The sequence below is a fragment of the Sminthopsis crassicaudata genome, chromosome 1 (assembly GCF_048593235.1).
Source record: "Sminthopsis crassicaudata isolate SCR6 chromosome 1, ASM4859323v1, whole genome shotgun sequence".
Lineage (NCBI taxonomy): Eukaryota > Metazoa > Chordata > Mammalia > Dasyuromorphia > Dasyuridae > Sminthopsis > Sminthopsis crassicaudata.
In genome coordinates this window covers 500766136-500786572 of record NC_133617.1, presented here as the reverse complement: position 1 = coordinate 500786572, position 20437 = coordinate 500766136, and the positions used below count along the sequence as shown (strand labels likewise).

The 20437-nt window shown below is 33.6% G+C and overlaps 1 long non-coding RNA gene across 1 annotated transcript in view; it reads right to left on the bottom strand.

The window, feature by feature from the left end:
- Positions 1-20227, bottom strand: part of LOC141555082 (uncharacterized) — an 88571-nt gene extending 68344 nt beyond the window's left edge. Inside the window, exons 1-2 of the long non-coding RNA XR_012486072.1 lie at positions 20136-20227; positions 10728-10808 (exon numbers count right to left, since the gene is read on the bottom strand). This is a non-coding gene — a long non-coding RNA (uncharacterized LOC141555082). The remainder of the gene's footprint in view (positions 1-10727; positions 10809-20135) is intronic.
- Between the last annotated feature and the right edge of the window lie 210 nt (positions 20228-20437).

Genomic DNA, 20437 nt, shown 5'->3' with positions numbered 1-20437 from the left:
TAAATAGTTTAAAACAATATTAATTAATATGATTGTCACATAGTGTAGTTCCCCTATTTTTCACTTTTGATTAAATCTATTTTCACTTTAACTTTGAGATCAGTAATTACTAACCATATTTTTCTAATAGATCCCACTCCTAATCATTAGCATTATTTTTGTATAATTCTCTTATTTCCTAAGAGAAATAGGAGAGGAATTCCTCTACTGTATTTCTACCTGCTATCTAGCCTTGTTCTCATGAATATAACCTAATTACTATTTTTTTACCTTTCCCTACACAATTGTGCTTTTTAAAATCACTTCATTTTCAGCTTTACCCTCATCCTTCTTTCGAAATATCTACTTACTGGGGCAGCTAGGTGGCACAGTGGATACAGTACCAGTCCTGAAGACAGGAGGAAGGAGGACCTGAGTTCAAATATGGTCTCAGACACTTAACACTTCCTAGCTGTGACCCTGGGCAAGTCACTTAATCCCAATTGCCTCAGCAAAAAAAGAAAAGAAAATACTGATGACAGTCTTATACAAATGATTTACATTTCCATATAGAAACCATAAACAGTTTGACCTTAATGAGTCCCTTGAAATTAATCTTTGATGTTTACCTAATATTTCTCTTGGATATCATATTTCCTAATAAGTACATGTCTTTTTTGCAACAAAAGTTTAAAAGTCTAAAAATTCATTGAATGCCCTTTTTTCATTTAGGATTATGCTTAATTTTGCTGTGTATGCCCATCAGTTGGAGAATGGATGGATAAATTATGGTTTATCAATGTAATGGAATAATTGTTTTTCTATAAGAAATGATCAGCAGAATGATTTCAGAAAGACCTGAAGGGACTGACATGGACTGATCCTAAGTGAAATGAGTATAACCAAAAGAGCATTGTACACAGCAACAACAAGATTATGTGATGATCAACTTTGATGGATGTGGCTCTTTTCAACAATGAGGTTATTGAGACCAATTCCAAGAGATTTATGGTGGAGAAATCCATCTGCATCCAGAGAGAGGACTATGGGGATTGAATATGAATCAAAATGTAGTATTTTCCCCTTTTTATTGTTGTTTGCTTGCTTTTTTTCTTTCTCCTTTTTTCCCTTTTTGATCTAATTTTTCTTGTGCAGCATGATAAATGTAGAAATATGTTTAAAAGAATTGCACATGTTTTTTTCCATATTGGAATACTTGCTGCCCAGGGGAGGGTTTTTTTTTGGGGGGGAGGGAAGGAGAAAAATTTGTAACACAAGATTCTGCAAAGTTGAATTGAAAACTATTTTCGCAAGTATTTTGAAAATAAAAAGCTACTATTAAAAATAAGTTAACCAGTACATTATTTTGTAATGTCTGGACTAGCTCTCTGGAGGATCTCTGGATGAGCCTTGGTCTTAGTAGAGGAGTGATGATGGCAGGAGAGCCACCAGGAGGATCTCTGCTTCTGTCTCCATCTTCTGTGTCTCCTCTCTATCTGTGTCTGAGTCTGAGTCTGAGTTTTTTCTGTGTCCCAGAGTCTGAGTTTGAGTTTCAGTTCTCATCTCCAGTCATCTCAGCCCTTAAATACCTCAGTATAATTACATCATATATCACACTAAGTATGTGTGAACTAGAGAACCATTATTTTATCAATCACATTGAGTAAATGCTAACTATAAGCACACTGCTGTAAGTATCCTTGCTTCAAGTAGAACAAAGGTAGTCATTCCCTCCCTGACTTCTCAGAAAGGGAGGTGAAAAAATTCCAAAGGGAAAATGGGGAGCCACATCAGATATTTTTAGCAGCTTTTCCTTGGGCTGAAGGGTCTTATACCTCACTCAGAGTTCCCCCCACCATTTGCAGCCCTCTACATTATTTTTATTTTCATTTTTTCCTCTGACTGATAAAGGTGGGCAATTTTCAATTATGCTTTCTTAAAATTTGGTATCAATTCCTCATTATTCTTCCTATCCAAATCTATATATGTCTTCTCTTGGGTGTTTAATTTTGCTACTAGATGCTCTGGCTAATTGGGAGTATTAGGAGAGAGGGAGAAAAAATCACTTCACCTACCAAGAGGTAAAAAACTTGATTTTATCTGATTCTTTCTCTTCTACTTTCTCCAAACCTAAAACTATATGGATTTTTGACTGCCTTCAGGGCCTAGTTACTTAAAGGTCTGGGGAGATAGGGCCAATTTTTAAACCAATCAAATTGCCCTTTCTAAATTAAATTTCAAAGATCAAATTTCTCAAAGGGTTTACCGGGTGTTAACACTTTATTACCATTTCAACATCTCTATCTCTGTGACAACAATCCATGGCTATATTGATTGACTTAGGGGAAAGGAGTATAAAGGGATTCAAATTACCTCTGCCCTACATATTCCCTTTATTAAAAGGTCTCTGAATCAGGTGTAGGCTGTGGGAGAATTAAATTGTTAAGCAGAGGCTTTCCTTTCCATTCATTATCCTTTTAGTTACTCTAAAACTAAGATAACATTTGTAACTTTTACCTGTGCTCAATTTAAACCATCATCTCTATGTGTCCAAAACTTTTGAGCAATATCACTAAAAAGTCTTCATTTATGGATTTAAATATACATAGTTCCCCCTCAACAGCAAGTACCAATAGTTCCTTCTAATAGTATGTCATGAGATTACTACAGTCTAAAAACAAGTGTTATTTATCTCAGAGTCTGAGAGATGGTTCAAAAATTTATCAGAAGCAAAACTATTAATCTTTTTGTTAAAATATGGTAAGATAGAAGAAATATTTCACTATTTCGATAATTATATAAAGACAGGAAAAAAACATTCATGAACCATGAGCAGCTAGCTATCAGTAGAACTATTGATTATCAAAAGCCTTTTCAAACTGGGTTGTTGTCATTTGTCCTCAGAGAGGACCTTGACAACAGGAAGGTGATACTATGACTTGCAAGTGAAGTCTCATTTTCTCCTCTGGAGCCATCTGGGTCCAATGGCAAGAGAGATCAGAATGCCTGGAGATGGCCCAGGATGCAGCAGGAGATTTTGGCCATTTACAGGTAAGATCTTTAAAAGATCTGTTTGACTAAAGCAATGCCCCAATCAGTGTTTAAGGTTAGGTAAGAAAGTGGCAAAGAATGGCTCTTTTATTTAATAAAAAAAATCAACTGGGGAGAGCAAGATGTTCAGGGTTTCTGGCCCAAATAGAAACAACTGCTATTTATATTCACTCTAAGCCAAGTAGAACCCAAACAATGACCAAGTGAGGCTTGGTCTGGGACCTATTTTTAGTCAGTTATTAAGAACCAAAGTGATTTGGGGATAATCAAAATAACAACTTTTCTACCTGAGTTTTAGGTCTATGGTTAAGGGACAGCTGGTGCAGAGCATAGAGCACCAATCCTGTAGTCATGAAGACCTGAGTTCAAATCAGCTTCAAACATTTAATATTTTCTAGCTGTGTGACTCTAGGCAAGTCAATTAATTCCAATTGCCTCACCAAAAAAAGAAGAAAAGAAGAAGAAGTATATGGTTATACACTTAAAAAAAATTCATCGTCAGGTTAAATCAATAGTCCAAGTGAGATATGATGAGGGCTTCCACTAGTGTCAAAAGGGAGAAGGATTGCAGTGAATAATCAAGAATGACTCTAAACTCCTGGTAAGGGACTGAAAGGATGGCATTGACATCAACTTTAAGTTATTAATTTTCTGTTGTGTGTAAAATATGTCCATAAAATTCTAACAGTTCCACAGCATTTATCCCTAATATCCACTGAAGAATGAAAGCAATCAAACTCACTAAAGCCAATATTCATTCAGACAAATTATTTTCTACTTACACATGCAGGTTTGATTCATCAATTCCAATTTAAAATGACACTCTTTCCAATCTGAGGACCAGTACTCTATCAATATTCCCTAAAATGAGCCCATGGACAAATGGATGCTTATTCCAATATCCACCTGCTTCATCTTGTCAAAATATTAGCCCCTCATTTGATATTGGTCTGAAATTTGTACTTTGTAGACTTATTGAGAAACTTAAATTTACCAAACTGAAGCTATATAATTAAGACAAATTCAAATTAAGCCATTTCCTAGCCCTTCTCTTAAGCTTAAATAACAAATATTCATCTTTCGACTTCAGAATTTTAGTACCTATTTTAAAACACCAATGGATTCCTTTCTATAAGTTTTTTGATGTTAGGCTATTCATAGAAAGGAAAAATGGACCAGGGATATACTGAATGTTTCAGAGTCTGCACTAGATTCAAATTTTCAGATGATTCATTTGATATGCCTTAGTAAAGAAGACAATAATTAAGAGTGACTTCATCTTGAGCTACTATGGCACAATCCAAGGTAAGAAAAAAAAAGTTATATTAATTTATTTTTTAAAAAATATGCAGAAGTAGGAATTGCTGACAAAAAAAATCATGCAGATACCTATATGATTCCACTCCTAGAAAGCAGGGAAGGAATAAGCATTTATATATAGCACTCATTTTATGCCAGGTTTTGGACTAATCTTTTATAAATATGATCTCATTTGATTTTCACAACAACCTTTCAAGGTAGATGGTGTTGTTAGCTTCATTTTACAAAGGCCAACAAAGGTCAATTTACTTGTTCAGAGTCATATAGCTAACAATTCTCTAAGGCTGGATTTAAATTCAGGGCTTCCTGACTCCAAGGCATGAGCTCTATGCACTGTGCCACTTAACTGTAAGATATCTGCAGTGGGAGATTTTGAGGATACAGAAGTGGTCTATATGGAAAATTTATGTGCAAAAAATAGAAGCCTTAAGGAGTAAAGCAGGAGTTTGACTTCAGATACATAAAGCTGAAAGAAAAGCCATCATCTATAGTTTCACTTGGATTGAAGAAAGCTTTTCCATGTGGCCAAATATTCATTTTAAATTAATTAAACGATGACGGATTTTAGTTCAGCTAATAGTTTACTCCATTAGGGAATATTTTATTTTGTCAATATCATCATTTTTATCATCATTATCCTTATTAAGGCAGATATATCATAATGCCCAATGAATTGCCCTTCTGTGACATACATTAGACATGAGCAGCAGCACATTGAATGGAATATGGTTGTCAAATGGTGTAGTCTCTCAGAATCATTATAATTCAGAGGCATTGCTAAGGATACCTCCCAGATTTAATTGAATTACTAATGTCCTGGCCTTTTAATAACATTGCCATATAGTTTTTTGTTCCACTAGACTAGTTTGTTTATTACTTTCTCTACTCATAACTTAAAGCACACTGATTTCTAATTACCAGTTTTTAGAAGTGCCAAATCAACTTTGTCAAATGACTATTTCACCCAACAATTTTTAAATGATGCAGATCAACAAAAATTATAGAAATATGAACTTAAAATTGCAGGATGGCAAGACCATGTAAAAATAAATAAAGTACTGGGGAGTCCAGAACAGTGTCCATAGATAATCTAGGCTTTTTTTTTTTTTTTGAGATTATAAACATTTGTAAGAAATTCTTGTTTCTCTGAGTAACAGATAAATCCTTGGAAGTAAGCTAGTAAGCTATTCAAGTTCAACTATCTCATAATAAAGTTGCTATTGAGCAACTTTAGGTCCCTTCTCATATAAACAGCTATTAGATTATCCCTCAAAACCACAATATTATAGATACGGATAGACAAAATGAGAGGCAGCATCACATAGTTGTTAGATAGTGGAGTCTCAGAAATCACAAAAACGTAGAATCAAGTCTTAGCTCCAACACATACTAGCTGTAGGACCTTGGAAGAAATTGTATTTGTAGTTAAAAAAAAACACCCTTGTGATGAAACCAATACTACAAGATTTCCTATTCCCCATCCTTTAATCTTGTAGGAGCTGAAAAAGAATTTACATATGAAACTATGGACCATATGGAATAAGATAACTTTTTTGTTAATAGGAGAGCATAAAGATTCATCGAGGAGCCCAGATCCTCCACATTACCTCCAATATAACTAGAAAGGACATAAGCTATCAAACTATCAAACTATTAAACTATTAAGCTATTAAAAAAAAAAAAGCAATGAGAAATAGCAGTCCAACCATATTGTCCGAATTTGTCTGAGGGCCCTTGCCAAGGAGTTATGTCAGGAAAAACAGAAACTAACTTTTGGCCTCAGAGAATAGATCATGAAGGAGAAAGAGAAGAAGAAAACTTAAGAATGGGTGATCAGGGTCTGAGCTGTGTGAAAAAAGGTGACAGACGAATGGAAATCAACACAAAATTCTAAAGTATTAGTGTGGCTGGCATTTCTTTTCTTTTACCATCTTCTCTTTGAGAAGAAAACAACTTCTTGAAAAATTTTAAAATCTTTCATAAATAATACAACAAATGCAATAATAATCAAGCATGACTCTAAAAGCCTGCAGAGCTTAAGATCCAATCCCTGGGACTCCTAAACAACTCCACCTTATCCAGGACCAGACTCATCTAGACACTTATCGATGCCAAGACTAAGTTCTTTGAGGGCATTGTCTGTAGTTTGACAGATTTTTTTTTGTTTTCCCAGAATTTAGCACTCTCTGGCACATAATAGGCATTTACCAAATGTTTATTGATTGATCAATTTCTAATCCAAGCTATACCTACCTACCACCCATTTTACTGCCTCCTAACCCCACTTTCCAAACCTAGCTCAAAAAATAGTTCCTGGAAAGAATACGGTAGTCAATTACCTCACTATTTCCTCTGACTTCCCTATCCAAAATGGTTTATTCCAGCAGCTTGTCTCTGATATTGTTTTCATCTATTAAAATTTAAGTCCCTTGAAAGCAAGTACTATTTTGCTGATTTCTACCTGTATTTTCATTGTTTCACATGTTTGGTTCAAGATAAACATTTGCTCTGTGCCCTTTTCATTCATTCCACGTATAATTGGATGAAAGAGCCAATTTGTTTTCTCTGACTATATTTATTCATTACCAAAAAAGTTGTTATTTTTGTGAGTCCAGTTAGAAGGCAAGGAAGGATGGTGATAGTTATGTTAAAAAAGAAAAAGAAAGAAAGAAAAAAAGTGTTAATGAAATGAAACATTGAAAAACACACAGAATAGAGCAGAATGAAATTGAGGATTCACAGACAAGTAAGGCACTGTTGGTAAATTCTTAAATTCAATATTTGTTTTTAAAAGAATCATCATATAATAGAGATTCATAGTTTCATATGTAACTTCTTTTTCAGATCTTAAAAGATTAAAGAATACAGGATAGGAAATCTTATAGTATCGGTTCCATCACAAGGGGTTTCTTAACTACAAGGATAATGTTTTCCAAGGTCCTACAGCTAGTATGTGTTGGAGGCAAGACTTGATTTTATGTTTTTGTGATTTCTGAGACTTACCATCTAACAATTACATGATTCTGCCTCTTAGTTTGTCTATCAGCATCTATAGTATTGTGGTTTTGAGGGATAAACTAATAACTGTTTATACAGGAATGGAGCTAAAGCATATATTTGTTGTTGACTGGCATGCTTGAGATGGATGCTACGTTTGGTTTTGTTGTTTCAAACAAGATGTGAGAAAACAAAATACTTAGGCTATAAAGAACTAACTTCAAGATATCATTTCAACTAGCTTCTGTGCATTTTAAAACATACACTCTAAGAACTTTTGAGGCTAATTAACTGAAATCAGAATAATCAATGAGATTTGGATAGTTATGTAACTATATTTATTTATAGTCAACTTCTCTCACATTGTCCTATATAGATACTCAATTAATATAAGTAGAATGCATTAAAGAAAGATGACTGAATGAATAATTGATTTAACATGAATGAGAGAATATAGAATATAGGTAAACAATTTATGTCAAGATATCAGAAGCAGTTAGCATAGTAGAGTTCTGGATTTAGATTCAGGAAGACTTGAGTTCATTCAGATTTGATTTCAGACACTTATTAGCTATATGGACTGGGACAGTCACTTAACTTTTGTCTATTTCAGTTTCCTCACTTTTAAAATAGGAATTATAGAAGTACTTTCCTCCCAGTAATTCTCTCTGAGATTTATAAAGCACTTTATATTGATTATTTGAGACATTCGGTATTTGTAAGATAGAGGTACAATATAAACAATAAAGTGAAGGGGGAGAAAGGAGTCACCAAGAGGAAGAAGATTGTTTAACCTCTCTCTCTCTCTCTCTCTCTCTCTCTCTCTCTCTCTCTCTCTCTCTCTCTCTCTCTCTCTCTCTCTCTCTCTCTCTCTCTCTCTCTCTCTCTCTCTCTCTCTCTCTCTCCCCTCCTGATTTCAGGGCTGGTGCTCTAACCACTGAGCCACCTAGCTGCTTACAGATATATAATCTCTTAAGGCACATAGGAACAGATTTTCTAGGATCAAAAAAATTTAAATCACAACAAAACTACTCTTACTACTACAACAACAAAAATTATAAAAGAAACAACAATAAAACAAGCATCACTTACATCATAATGCCAAGAATATTTGAAATAAAATGTGTCACTTTTCAGATGACAGTTCATTATTATTTTGCCCAATTTTTCTTAATGTAACATCCAACAAAACAAGTCAAATAATAATATCTTTTTTGGCAACAATAATAACATGAAATCATAAATCTCTATCATATACTGCTTATTTAAAAAAACCACAATGTGATAAATTCAACATTTTACCTATAAAGATGTCTTCTCTATCTATATTGTTTTATGAACTTCCTTTATTTTCATCTGTGCTAGTTTTTACATGCTTCAATGATCCTTTTCCTTTATCATAGTTTTGCTTTGATGATATTATCACTGGTTCCCATAAAATCACCATATCCCCACTGGGAGAAAAAAAGAAAACCATTATAACCAATATGCACAGTGATAGCAAAATAAATTCACACATTATATGTGAATATATATGCTTCCTTCTGGAATTTGAGTATATTTCCTATTAACCAGAAAGTGGATAATATGTTTATCATCTATCCTTTGGAATTGTGATGAGACATTTCATTGATAGGACTTCTGAAATATTTCAAAATTGTTTTTCTTTCCATTATTGTTACTATATTTTTGACTCACATATTCATGAATTTTCAAAAGCCTTCCATGTTTTTCTGAAATTCCCTTATCATTTGTGATACGTAACCTTTTTCCTACACCAAAAAGAATTTTGTATTTTTATCAATTGTCCTATCATTGATCTCTTTGTGTAATAGGGCCATTGGTTATGTTGCTAAGTTAGAGTTTAAGAATTCTTGAATAAAATTTCCAAGGTGCTTTCCAGAATGTCTGGGTCAATTCACAGCTCTATAACCAGTCCCTTAATATGCCTATCTTCCCACAACTTCTACAATAATTGTTATTTTACTTTTTTGTCATCTTTGCCAATCTGCTAGGTGTGAAATGGAACTTGAAAATTGTATTTCTCTTATTAATAAAGATTTGATCCATTTGATCCATTTTTTTCATATAGCTGCTAATAGGTTGGATTTTTTTCTCCTTGAAAACTGCCTTTTCACAATCTTTGAGCATTTTTTTCTTTGGAGAATGGTTGTCTTTCCTATGTGTTTGAATTCAGTTGTTTTATATCTTGAATATCAGTCCTTTTTTAGAGTAACTTACTGCAAAAACTTTTCCCAGTAAAGTAACCACATTTTTGTATGTAATCTTTTCAATTTTGTGCAATCAAAATTATCCAATTATTCCTTGATAATGAAAATATTTAATAATCACTTGATATCCATATATGTTATCAAGCTTTATAGATTCACCAAAAATAAATAAACAAATAGTTCTTTACTCTTGTGAAATCTTTCCCCAGTGATATAAAATTTCATTTGATTTCAATACCTTCAGATTTTTACTATTCTCAGCTGTGAAAACACAGCTATTTTCCCATGTGAGGAACACTTAGGACACTTTCAAATTTTCTACAGCTGAAGCACCTTTCCCCATAGATTGGGGAATACATACACCTGGCTTTAAAAAGAAAGCACGTTTTGCATTTACTCTTTTTAAAAGTATACATACATACATACATACATACATACATACATACATACATACATATATACACAAACACATACACACATACACACTGATTCATTCTGGGATCTTTCTTTTTAATTGAACAAGCGAAAACTTGACCTCACACTACATCCAGCTTTCTTTTTGGAATTCATGCAAACTAATTTTTCTGGATCTCTAGCAAATCTTCTATAAGCCCTCATTTCCTTTTTATTTCATCATTCCTATTTCAGCAATTGATCCTCCTGAATTCTAAGACCTGCTTTTTACTTCTGATCTCTTTCTAGCAGCCCTGGAGATCTAGCTCCATCAGCAGTGGTTCAAAGGGATTAACAGAATGTTCTAAAGAAAAGGCTTTTGCACAAAACAAACAGTTCTTATTCGCCTTGGATTCATATTGTTGAAGTCACTCACAAGAATTAAATCTCTTGGCCAGGCAGGATATGACTTCATTGTTTTTCTATCCTTTCATCTGCAATAAACTTCTTGTGGTTGTGTCTTTTATCTTTCAGGAAGAAGTATGTTTAAAATAAAAACCTCCCTCAAGGTAAACAACAGGATTTCAGGAATTCCTAACTTCTCCAACTCACAAGATTAAAATTAGGGTTACAAACATTCAGGTTTTGGATTTTTTTCCAGAATTGAAATATATACATTCACATTTTACCTAGACTTGTAAAGAAACACAAAACAAAATAAGAAGACATGAATTTGAGGTTTAGGTCCTGACTCACTCCAGCAAGGATGTGCCTCTTGTTTCCATACACTTGAATTGTGGCTTCCATCACTATCATTTCCACAAAGTACTTGTCCTTCTGTAAGAGAATAATATATAAGATAAATAAACATAATTATGTGTATAGGAAGAAAGGGAACAAATACACATGTAAATGCATGTGTGTATACATACCTAATGTATATATTCATATATATATATATGCATATATATATATATACATATGTATAAGTATATATGAATTTATAGATATATGAACATTCTTATATGTATATTAAAGCTTTTAAGGAAAGAGGAGCAAAAATCCCTTCTCTCCTTCCTTGAACTCCAAGAGAGAGCTGGCAGTGTGACTTCCTAAGAGAGCAATGAAATTTATCTATAGGTCTTTCAGTCTGCCAAATGGGGAAGTCACTCCAAATGTCTATCCCTTATGATATTCAGTGGTCATTTTTCTTTGAACCAACCATAAGCAAATATAGGAACCACTCAGAAATTTTTTCCATCATTTCCACAAAGTTCTAATCCTTCTAGAAGAGAATAACATATAGGTCCTTCCTCAGGAAGCCCAAAACACTTAGATCAATTTTAGAATTGGAAATTTACTTAGAGATCTGTTAGTCCAACTCAATCATTTTACTGATGAAAGGTAATTATCTAATAGTCAAAGGACAGAGTCTTCTGACTTCCTGTTCCTTTCACTACACAAAATAAACATTGCTTCATAGCATACCATTTTTCCCTTCTTCTTCATCTTGCCTTCTGACTCAGGAAAAACAAAGCATTAGGAGGAAAAGCATGGATTATTGGGGTATTGATTACAGTCCATTTAATAGAATACTGGACTTAGAAATAAGAAAATCTATGACTGAACCATACTTCAGACACTTCTTAGCTCAAAGACCTGGGAGCAATTTATTTAACTTCTCTGAATCTCAATTTTCTCAAATGGGGAAAATTCAAGTACCTAACTCATACTGGTATTGTAAGAATCAAATAATATAATATAGTAATTTTGTAGATTTTAAGGAGCAATATAAATGATACCCACTACCTACATTATCTATTTAAAACTCTCAGTATAGGGTCAGTATCCCAAAGAAATCAAAAGAGAGAAGAAGACTAACTTGTGCAAAAATAATTGTAGCTGCTCTTTTTGTGGGGAATGGAGGAATGAGTTATGGTATATGAAAGTAATGGAATATTTTTCTATAAAAAATGATGAACACCCTAAACTAATCTATTTATTTAGTGCTATACCAATCAGACTCCCAAAAAACTATTTTAATGACCTAGAAAAAAATAACAACAGAACTCATATGGAACAACAAAAGGTCAAGAATTTCCAGGGAAGTAATGGAAAAAAATTACATGAAGGTGGCCTAGCTGTACCTGATCTAGAACTATATTATAAAGCAACAGTCACCAAAACCATTTGGTATTGGCTAAGAAATAGATTAGTTGATCAGTGGCATAGGTTAGGTTCACAGGGCAAGATAGTGAATAAAAATAGCAATCTAATCTTTGACAAACCCAAAGATCCCAACTTTTGGGATAAGAATTCATTATTTGACAAAAACTGCTGGGAAAACTGAAAATTTAATATGACAGAAACTAGGAATGGACCCACATTTAACACCACATACTAAGATAAGATCAAAATGGGTCCAAGGTTTAGGTATAAAGAACGAAATCATAAGTAAATTGGAGGAACATGGGATGATTTACCTCTCGGACTTGTGGAGGAGGAAGGAGTTTGTGTCCAAGGGAGAACTAGAACATTTTGATTACACCAAATTAAAAAGTTTCTGCACAAACAAAACTAATACAAACAAGATTAGAAGAGAAGTAACAAATTGGGAAAATATTTTTACAGTTAAAGGTTCTGATAAAGGCCTCATTTCTAAAATATACAGAGAATTGACTTTAATTTATAAGAAATCAAGCCACTCTCCTATTGATAAATGGTCAAAGGATATGAACAGACAATTTTCAGATGATGAAATTAAAACTATTTCCACTCATATGAAAGAGTGTTCCAAATCACTATTGATCAGAAAATTCAAATTAAAACAACTCTGATATATCATTACACACCTTTCAGATTGGCTAAGATGACAGGAACAAATAACGATGAATGTTGGAAGGGATGTGGGAAAACTGGGACACTGATGCATTGTTGGTGGAGTTGTGAAAGAACCCAACCATTCTAGAGAGCAATCTGGAATTATGCCCAAAAAGTAATCAAAATGTGCATATCCTTTGACCCAGCCGTACTACTACTACTGAGCTTATATCCCAAGGAAATACTAAAAAAGGGAAAGGGACCTGTATGTGCCAAAACGTTTGTGGCAGCCCTTTTCATAGTGGCTAGAAACTGGAAAATGAATGGATGTCAATCAATTGGAGAATGGTTGGGTAAATTATGGTATATGACTGTTGTGGAATATTATTGTTCTGTAAGAAATGACCAACAGGAGGAATACAGAGAGGCTTGGAGAGAATACAGAGAGGCTTGGAGAGACTTACATGAACTGATGCTGAGTGACATGAGCAGAACCAGGAGATCATTATACACATCAACAATGATACTGTATGAGGATGTATTCTGATGGAAGTGGATATCTTCAACATAGAGAAGAGCTAATCCAATTCCAATTGATCAATGATGGACAGAATCAGCTACATCCAGAAAAGGAACACTGGGAAATGAGTGCAAACTGTGAGCATTGGTTTTTGTTTTGTTTTGTTTTGTTTCTCTTCCCAGATTATTTTTACCCTCCGAATACAATTCTTCCTTTGCAACAGCAACAACAAAATTCGGTTCTGCACATATATATTGTACCTAGGATATACTATAAGATACTTAATATGTATGGGAATGCCTGCCATTTAGGGGAGGGGGTGGAGGGAAGGAGGGGAAAAACTCGGAACAGAAGGGAGTACAAGGGATAATATTGTAAAAAAAAATTTTACCTATGCATATGTACTGTCAAAGAAAATGTTATAATTATAAAAATTAATAAAAATAAAATAAGAAAGAAAAAGGTTGCTCAAATACCCAACAACAAAAAAAATGAACAAGCTGATTTTAGAAAACCCTGGAAAGATTTACATGAACTAATGCTTAGTAAAGCAACCAGAGTAAGAAAAACATTGTACACAACAACAACAAGATTGTGTGATGATCAACTATAATAGGCTTGCTTCTTATCAATTCAGTGATCCAAGACAATCCTAATAAACTTTGGACGGAAAACACCATCTGAATCCAGAGAGACACCTTTGGAGACTGAATGTGGATCAACACACATTGTTTCCACCTTTTTCTTTCTTCCTCTTTTTCGCTTTCTCATGGTTTTCCCCTTTTGTTCTGATTTTTCTCTCCTAATCTGACTCATATGAAAATATGTAAAAAGTGAATGTACAGATATAACCAAAAGAAAAAAAACTCTCAATATAGAATGACTTCCCATAGAAACTCTAAAATTTCAGGGTTAAACTGAATAAATAAACTGAATAATAAAATATAACAATAAATAATAAGTAAATATAAAATTACAATTTAAAAATTTTATAGCTAATCATAATAGTTTTTGTGGAGTAATGCAAGATTTCTAAAAACTTTTTCTCACAATTTTGTGATATATGTAGCTCAAGTATCATTATCATCTTTTTGCATATTAAAAAATTGAAGCTTTCAGAATTTTCTATTTGATCTTGGAGGAGGCCAAGCAATATTTAGTATCAAAGGATTTCAGATTAAAATATTGGCTCTATTCCTTGGAATCAGTATCATTCTGTATATATTACTTGATCTCTTTAGGTATCAATTTTCTTCTGTAAAAATATAATGAGTTGAGATTCCACTACACACCTGTCAGATTGGCTAAGATAATGAAGAATATTGGAGGGGATGTGGGAAATCTGGGACACTGATGAATTGTTGGTGGAGGTGTGAAAGAATCCAACCATTCTGGAGAACAATTTGGAACTATGCTCAAAAAGTTATCAAATTGTGCATATCCTTTGATCAAGAAGTGTTACAACTGGGCTTATATCCCAAAGAGATATTAAAGAAGGGAAAGGGACCTGTATGTGAAAAAATGTTTGTGGCAGCTCTCTTTGTAGTGGCTAGAAACTGGAAATTGAAGGGATGCCCATCAATTGGAGAATGGCTGAATAATTGTGGTATATGAATGTTATGGAATGTTATTGCTCTATAAAAAATGACCAGCAGGATGATTTCAGAGAGGCTTAGGGAGACATACATGAACTGATGCTAAGTGAAATGATCAGAAGCAGGAGATCATTATACACTTCAACAACAATACTATATGATGACAGTTCTGATAGACGTGTCTTTCTTCATCAATGAGAGGATCCAAATTAGTTCCAATTGATCTGTAATGAACAGAACCAGCTACACCCAGAGAAAGAACACTGAGAAATGAATATGGACCACAATATAACATTTCCACTCTTTCTGTTATTGTTTGCTTGCATTTTTGTTTTGTTTTTTCCCCTCAGGTTATTTTTACCTTCTTTCTAAATCCAATCTTTCTTGTGCAATAAGATAATTGTATATATATATATATATTGTATTTAATAATACATATATTGTATTTAATATATACTTTAACATGTATGGGGCTACCTGCTATCTAAGGGAGGGGATGGAGGGAAGGAGGGGAAAAGTTGAAACGGAAGTTTTTGCAAGGGTCAATGTTGAAAATTTATCCATGCATACATCTTTGTATATAAGCTATAATAAAAATATAATGAGTTGCACTATGTCTTTTAGGGCCTTTTCTAACTAAATCTCTGATCCTATGATCTTTGTTCATAAAGCTAGTCATTGTCTAGTAAATTCGGGGACCAGATATGAGTCACCAAGTTCTGCACTGTTCCTTCCAACATGAGAAGTAAAACTCCAGCATACTTATACCATGCAGCAGATGGCTGAAAATATAAGTAAGAAGTTTATTTTTTAAGGCTTGATTATGAATGTTTTATATAGATTGTCCTAGTTTATCATCAGTGCCATTTCTGATGTGAAATAGCTGCATTGAGTAATATATTTTTCTTTAGTTGTATTTCAATGACCTTCAGAGATTGTCAATACGAGACTGAAAAGAAATGTGAGATAAGTCTTTGAATGAGATTTGTCTTCAAATTATGATTTCACTTCCAAAACTTTGCCATAACATTAAGATAGAGAAGGTTATAATGTACAATTAATAACACATCATCAAATCTTCAAATATGTCAAAGTGAAAAGTGTGTGGAATATTCCAAATAAAATGAAATGTCAACACTAGCCTATCTGTCATCCTGCTCACATCTCAAAATAGAAATGTAGGCTTCCCTGAGGCAATGCTGTTATCTGAGGATGTTCTATTAGGAAAATTCAAATCTGACCTTTAAAAATGTGGGTCTATGCAATGTCTAGGTATCCAATTCATTCAAATAATAATAAAGAAAGAAGAGGAAGGGGTGTTGTTTACATCTCCTTTTCCCCAAACTATGGTAATAGAAACAGGAATAAAACAGCAAGTAGCATGAATCTATGAGCTAAACAGGATAGGTGAAGGAGTAGCAGTTGCTGGGACAAAATATAGTGGGAAGAACAATGAAAGATGCCTCCTCCCCACCCCCTGTAAAATGTACTTGCTGCCTTTGCAAGAAATTCATGTCCATAAGGGATGTCCAAATGCAGCTCATAGGAGGCACTAATACAAATCTTAAAGAATCTGGTTTCTATTACATACTAAGCTGATGCTGATTAACTCCTTCCCACTGAATGTTAGTTTTACACACTTACACACACACACACACACACACACACACACACACACACACACACACACACACAATTACATGCAATTAATAACAAGTAAACCCATTTATCCAAGGCAACTGCAAGATAGTAATGAAACTAAAACAGAAACACTAAAACAAAAGAGGCACCTTTCTCTGTGTATCTGTGTCTTTCTGTCTCCTATCTCTGCCTCTGTCTCTTTGCTTTTCTATTTCAGTTTCTCTCTGCTTGTGTCTGTCTATTTGTCAGTCTCTGTCTCTTTCTTCTTCTATCTCTCCCTCCCTTCTTCTTCCTGTACCTTTTACCACATAGAGATCCTGAAGAACAAATAACTCAGGTCCCAAGAACATTTTCCCAACTCCAGAAGAAATATTCACTGTTTACATATATTTGATATATAATACAAATATATTTATTTATAATATATATTTATATTTGTAGTATAAATATTTAAGTATATATACATATATATATTATATATATATATAATATAAATATGCAGAGTATAAAGGAGGCTCCAACTTTGTTGTTTTTTGTATTATTTGGTGTTTTTCTACAAGTATAAGAGGACAGAGTTAGGCACCTATAGTACTTCTGTTAAATATAAGAAAGCAATGGCATTGGGGGTTTCCTGAGGAACCTTTTAATAGGACCAGACAATCAGGTCTGCCATGGTGAGCAGAGACAGCAAAATAGTGCTCAAATCTATGACAAAATTCAGAAAGAAAAAATCAGACACAAAAGAAAGTATAAATATAAAATAAATTTAATTTAAAAATTTTAATATAAAAAAATTGTTGTTTTGGTTTTGGGAGATAGCAGGTAACCTCAGTGGAGTAAGGAATACAAAATGGACAACAAAATGGTTCCCAGTGGCTACTTAGTGGCAGAAGAACTGCCTTTACAATTTCCAATGATCATTGTACTATTTTTCTTCAGAGAGGTATTAGAAGAATTGTAAACCATGAAAATACCAAAGAGCTTACAAATGTCATAGCAACTGTCAACTCTGACCAAAGAGCCACAGAGGTTATATCAATAGCTTTGCACCAATTGTCAACTCTGAAAAATAAAGTAAAATAAATTACCAAAGAGCTCATAGAAATTGTAGGCAAAAATCTGTCTTTATTCCATTGGAAGAGAGAAATTAGATATGTGCTGGGCTCTCCTCTAAAACCAAGGCAACCCAAGGCAGCAAGGCTAACCCTTGATACATAATTATGGGTAGAGAAAGAAGCAATGAGGTATAACTAGCAGTAAGATGTTATATCAACAATGAGGCAAGTTTGCAACAAAAAGCCTATTCATAGTAGGACTATGTGACTGCCATGGGATTCTTGTAAGTACTTGTCCAAGCTCAGAGACCACCTGGTGCTGCTTTGAGTCAATTGCATGATTTAGCTGTAGCAAAGTTTATCCAGTGGGGAAAACTCAAAGGAATCTTGTTAGTCTAAGCTTGCTGGGCCTTTGCTCTGGAAAACAAGGTGTCTCCTAATAGTGAGAAAAGATAGAGTTGAGGAAAAGGTATGGTCTTAGGGTACGGGCACTTTCAGAACAAATGTTGACAAGAATTCACTTTATGGCAACAAGGAGAAGAAAAGAAGCAGCCATTCAAAAGTCTCTTCTAATATAAAGATTTTGTATTCTTCCACCCCTCCCTGAATTATGGCTATGAGAGAGAAGTCCTGCTAATAAAAAAAGCTCTTTGTTCTATTAGAAGTCCATTTTTTCTCTGTAGTATTACATTCTACTTTTCTAGATATATAATTATTGTTGGTAAATAGATATATACATATAGATATATATTTACTTTTGCAATATGTTTTTCAATATCTCCTCTCATATATGTAGAAGGTTCCAAATCTTTGATGATCCTCACTGGTTACTTAAAGTCTTTCTTTAGGGTTTCCTGGATAGTTGATTATTATTGTTGTTCTTATTATTAGTGCAAAAGTTATGGAATTTATGACATTTTTGGTATATTTTTTAAGGAATGATAAGGGAATTTCTTTACTTTGTTGGGCAGTATTTTTTATTATTTCTTGAAAGATGGTGTCCCCCCCTTTTGTTTTTCAGTTAAGTTCTGCATAAGTTGTGGTGGAGTTGTGAAATGATCCAACTATTCTGGAAAGCAATTTGAAACTAAGCCCAAAGGGCTCTACAACTGTGCATATCCGTTTTAATCCTTTAATCCAGCAGTGCCATTACTGGGCCTGTATCCAAAGAAAATCATAAAGAAGGGAAACAAGGACCTACATCTGCAAAAATGTTTGCAGCAGCTCTTTTTGTGGTGGCAAAGAATTGAAAAATGAGTAGAAACCCATCTATTGGAGAATAGCTAAATAAATTATGGTATATGAAAGTAATGGAATATTATTATTACGTAAAAAAATAATGAATAAACTGGTTTTAGAAAGGTCTGGAAAGATTTACATGAATTGATGTGGAGCAAAACAAGCAGAACTAGGAATACATTGTATCCAGAAACAGTAAAATTGTTGGGTGATCAACTATGAAAGACTTGGTTCTTCTCAATTTATCAGTGATCCAAGGCAATCTCAATAAATTTGGAATAGAAAATGCCATCTGCATGCAAAAAAGAACTATAAAGAAGGAATGCAAATCGATACATGCTATATTTATTTTTTCTGTTTTTTTTTTCTATTGTGGTTCTTCCCTTTTGTTCTGATTTTTTTTCTTCCAACATAATTCATAAAGAAATGTGCATTTAAAAATTAATATACATGTAGGACCATAAAAAATAAAACATTTAATAAAAATAGGAGGGAAATCTGCTACACTTTTGAGCAAAATGGTTGAATCTGCTTGACTTGAACCTCTATAACCTGACTTCTACTCCAGGGTCTAGACCTTTGAGATTGAATATTTAGAACTTTTTATGGCATCTCATGATAAGTACTACATATCTAAGAATTCCTGAGATGGGTATGTCCTGGTCTAAATGCTACTGTGCTTGTACTAAGTACTATTGTTCCCAATTAATTTGAAATCCATTCTGTCAGTTTCCAAAATTCCCTAGGCCTTTTTCATGGCCGCCTTCTTGCTGTCTCATGATATAGTGTTCTTCAAGAGGAAGTCACTGGAACTAAAGAACTAAAACTTTCCATTGCATTTAAGTTAGGAGGCTTTTAACATTATATTCATATAATAGAATTTGTTCAGCATTCCTTGACTGATGGGCATTCACTTTGTTTTCATTTTTTAAACTAGCCCAAAGGATCCTATAATTAATATTTTCATATGTACAGGATCTTTCTTTTGAGCTTTAATTCTTTGGAAGCATGTATTCGGTAGTGAACTCATTAAACCAAAACATATGAAGAGTTTAGTGGCTTTTCTTGTTTTCCAGAGGAGTTACATGAATCCACAGTTTCACTAACAATTTATTATGCCTATTATTTCTGACTTACTATTTTGGTCTTCAATAATCTTTGTCAATTTCCTGGGTATGAAATGAAATTTCAAAGTTGTTTTATTTTAATATTAGTTATTTGGAGAATTTTTTGTATTGTTAAGGATAATTTGCATCTTTTTTCTGAAAACTGAGCATATTCTTAAGTTACTTACATAATGAAAAATGTCTTCCACAGCACATCCTCCCAGGACTCTGTTCAGCCTTCTGCAACTTCACTTTCAAACCACTTGCATCACTGTATTCTTAAAGCAAAATACCCATTATTTGACATGCTAGGATGTCTCCACCCCAGATCATAATAACCTAGCTGAACCTATTCTCGTATGACTAAAAAACTCCTTCTCCAGCCTCTCCTCAGAGGATGTGTAAAAGAGACTGGGTCTACATGTAAGAGGGAAATGTCCTTACATACCCTTTATGTACAAAAATATTTATAACAGCTTTTATTGTGAAG